Source organism: Medicago sativa, chromosome 2, assembly GCF_051527215.1.
Source record: "Medicago sativa cultivar Bolivia chromosome 2, Bolivia_mono, whole genome shotgun sequence".
NCBI lineage: Eukaryota > Viridiplantae > Streptophyta > Magnoliopsida > Fabales > Fabaceae > Medicago > Medicago sativa.
The window spans coordinates 51219733-51223980 of record NC_140750.1 but is presented as its reverse complement, the minus strand read 5'-3'; the positions used below and the strand labels follow the sequence as shown (position 1 = coordinate 51223980).

The 4248-nt window shown below is 36.7% G+C and overlaps 1 long non-coding RNA gene across 1 annotated transcript; it reads left to right on the top strand.

Moving 5' to 3' along the window:
- The first annotated feature begins 678 nt into the window (after positions 1–678).
- Positions 679–3097, top strand: LOC146948670 (uncharacterized). Its single transcript, XR_015025347.1, has 2 exons — positions 679–807; positions 2856–3097. It is a non-coding gene; the product is annotated as an uncharacterized LOC146948670 (long non-coding RNA).
- The last annotated feature ends 1151 nt before the right edge of the window (positions 3098–4248 follow it).

Sequence of the window (4248 nt, the reverse complement as noted above, 5' to 3'; positions counted from 1 at the left end):
TAAGGGATAATTTGACTGTTGAGACTTGGCCAGTTAGGATTGAGGATCGTGAAGTGAAGCGTTTGCGTGGCAAGGAGGTCGTTTTGGTTAAAGTGATTTGGGTTGGACCGACGGGTGAGAGTGCCACTTGGGAATTGGAGAGTAGGATGAAGGTTTCGTATCCGGAGTTGTTTCCTTCAGGTAATTTTCGAGGGCGAAAATTCATTTTAGTGGGGGAGAGTTGTAACAGCCCGATTTTCGCTAGTTTTTATTTTAATTATTTATTTGTGTTTGTTATATGTGCTCTTATGTGATTATTTGCATCTGTGTGTATTTTTGGTTGGGATTCGTAGAATTCGGTGTTAGAAGGGTATTTTAGTCATTTTGGACTTAGGGGTAGTTTGGTCATTTTGAGAGTAGGGGTAATTTTGTAATTTTGAACGAGGATTATTTTTAATGTTTAGTAGGAGTATTATTTTACCAAGTTACTAGAGAGGGTGTAGTAATTATTTTAATTACCATTAAGTGACCGTTAGTGTTATAATTTACCATTAAGTGAGTAGTGACATTTGGGTGTTAGAATAGAAATGGGTTAGGCCCATTAAGGTTTAAGAGATAAGCCCAATTGAGTAGAGCTAGTATATAAACTCTAGTTGTTGGTGAAACTAGGTTTTACAAACATTATTCATTTCATTTCTTTGAGAGAAGAGATAGAGATAGAGAGAAGAAAGGGTTTGAAGAGATTGAAGAGGAAGGCTAGAGCTAGAAGAGGGATTCATCATCTAGGAGCTCAATTGAAGCTTGTGTTAGAGAATCTTGGTGCTAGAGGTAAGAGGGTTAGAATTCAACCATAATTCATAACTTTTTCTTTCTTACCCATTTTTGTGAAATTGATGAATTGAATCTAATTGTTGTAAAATTCGTGCATGATTGTTGTTGTTATGTTTGAGAACATGATTTACATGATAATTGCATGTTAGTATGTGAATTAACATGTTTAAATGCATAGTTGTTGGTGCTTTGTGTTCTTGAGCAAGTTTGATGAGAATTGAAGTTGTAGTGTTAAATTGTGCATGAATTTATGTTCAAATGTTGTTGTTGTTATCTTGACATATGTTGTTGTTGGATTGATACAATGGGTATCATTGAAATGGTGAATTGGTGATGAATATGTTGTTGTTGTTGAAAGTTGTGGAAATTGATGAATTGGTGAATTTTGATGAGATTAAGTTGAATTGTAGTGTCAATGATTTTTAATGAATGAAACAAGTTGATTATGATGAGTTATGGTATAATGATTTTCTGTTTTTGGTTGTTGTTTGGTAATGAGAAATGGTTTGGGAGAAATCGGGATTTTCATATGAGATTGAGCGTTAACCGTTTTGGAAAATGAGTGTGATGTGAGGTTATGGAAAATGATTTTTGGGATGGTTGAAACTTGAATTTTTCTATACATTATGATAGAGCTAAGTGTTAGGAGAATATAGGCGAAAACGGAATTGAATTTGGGTTAACGGTCGAGATTTTACGAACGAAATGGCGAAACCGGAAAACTGGAACTGCACAGAACCGCAGCTCAGGACACTGGCTGCTGCCCATTTGCGCCTGGGCGCAGGAAGCCATGCCTGGGCGTGGCTTGGCAGCCCCTCATGGGTGCCTGCCTTGTTGTGTTGTGCTGGGGTGCTTTGGGGCCAATTCCGGACTTCCAAAACCGATTCTTTCGATGTTTTCACTATTTTCTAGACTTTCTAAACCTATGGAAACATCAAAAGAATTGAGTTGAACTTGACTCCTTGGATTTAATCAAGCTTTTTGTTGATTGTTCAAGGAATGTTCAAGAACGCTAATTTTCTGAAAACTTGTTTTCTCAAAAGAATGAAGTAGGGTTAAGTATGTATGATGTTTATATGACTTCTAAAAATGGTTGTGAATGGTTCCATCAAGTTTGAACTTGTTTTGCTTTGAAAATGGGAATTTTGTAAAAAGTGATCAATTGAGACGAACTTCGGAATTTTTGTTAATTCTCCATATGTGGCCGATGAAATGTTTATGTAACCTCTACTGCACGTATATGTGACTTGTGAGGATACATGGCATAGGCGATTGAGCTCGTTTACTTGGTTTTGGCTTAGGTGCTCAATTATTTTCAATATTGTGATTTATGAGACGAACTTGATTGAAAATGATCATTGAGGGCCAATTGCTTATGAACCCTCTATGATTAGATTGATATGATTATGAGATGATGTATGAATGGTTGTTAAGTGATGAATATGATGTTTGTGATCATATGTTGTGATTGTTCTTTTATTTGGAATGTAAGGAACTATGTGGAGATATGAAATATATGATATAGTTGGATGATGATTATAGCCGTTGACTTATAGCCGTTGATTATAGCCGTTGAAATTGTTGTGAACATATGCATAGTGAATTGAGTCATATGTTCATGCATCATATGTCGTGTCGGATGTTATATCCATATTGCCGTTGACTATAGCCGTTGATAATGATGTTTTTGTTGCATCATGGGTGACGACCTTGAGGAGAATTGGTACCACATGCATCTAGATGAGTCTAGAGTCATTGCATACTTGTTGGTGAATTGAAATACATTTGAGTTGCGAATGATGATTGAATTTGTTAATTGTTGATTAAGATGGTTGATCTTGTGATGCGTGTATGATACACTTGTGGATATGAATTTGAGATGTTGATATTGAATGATGTGAATGTTAAGAATACTTGTGAATACGTGTGTAGTTTGTTATTCATCGTTCTTAAATGTATCTTTCATTCTCAAAGTTTCTTGTTAATTTTAAGTGGATTATGATGATGTAATGCTAACCCTCAGTGGTTTACCACCTACCTTTCAGTATGGACGGGTAGATGGAGTGCAGGATGCTTAGTTGTTGCTTGTTGATGCCGAGGAGTGGAGTTCCTCTTTTTCATGCAAGTGTCTAGATTAGGGCTCTGATCTAGGATAGTCTTTGCATGTTGTTTATTTGACTTTGTATTTTGGAGTTGTTGAGATATTCTGTTATTTGAGATTTGGATGATACATTTGTATTTAGTTTGGAGATCCAGAGTGTTTATGAATTATATATTGTTCCGCTGCTATGTGGTATAACATGCATGTATGAATTGTGGTTATTCGGAGACGTGGCATCTATTTCTAGAATATTTCTGATGTATTCGCGCGTTTTACCGCTTAATAGAAATAGGGTGTTACAATAACTCTACACTGGGGCACCTGGTGCATGAAAGTAGACGCCTAGGTCCCAAACCTCCACTCACATGCGCCTGACGCATGGTTCTAGGCATATGGTGTCTGTTCCTTGCTGGACAATTGCGTTATTTTGTGACTTTTTGGTGAAGAAAGCCCGATACTTTAGCCCAAGTTTAAGTGGAAACTCTCCATATAAATACCGCTCTCCTCATTCAGTGTTATTCATTTCGAACGAAGCGGTTCAAGAGGAAGGCAAGCACTAGGAGCTTCAAGGGAGGAGTTACTCTCCTCACTTCAAGTTTCTCTAGGGTATGTTTTATTTCTTTTGTAATTTGTCTTTAGTTACCATGAGTAACTAAATCTTTTTAGGCGAGGGTTCTAAGATGAACATCTATTTTGTTTGTTGGATAACTATTTAATTTAAAGTCTTTTATTCAATTATTTTATGTTCGCTATTTAGTTATACTGTAATGCGTAAGATTTGTCACCTCTGAAGCATAGCCCTGAATTAGGAACTTAGGGAGGTGTCATATCTAATATTGATGTATATATGTCTAATTAGGAATTAATTAATTAGTAACTAGTGAAACAAACCGAAAGCGAGCGTACCCTGAGAGTAAGTACTTAGGGTGGTGACATACCTAATATTGATGCATTTATGCTGGAACTAGGTAGTAATTAGTTAGTAATTAAGGAAACAAGTGACTTCATGACTTAAATCAGTTCAGTAACTCAATTCTCCTTTCACCTTGGTAAGGTAGATGCTGATAGGTATCCCCGTTTGTAGAATTACCGAGAGGGAGAGTGTGCTATGTACTTTTAAAATTCATAGATGAGAGAACCTCTAGGATCAGCAGGTGTAACTCGACAGGCGGAGGTATAAACCTACATCTATGAGAGAGTAAGACCCCACAAGTAAGGATCGTCGTGTGACCAGCAGGTGCAACTTGACAGCTGATTAGGTTATCACATCCCAACGAACTCATCACTTAGATAGTCTACTTAGAATACTGAACTTGACTTGACTGTTATCTAATTCC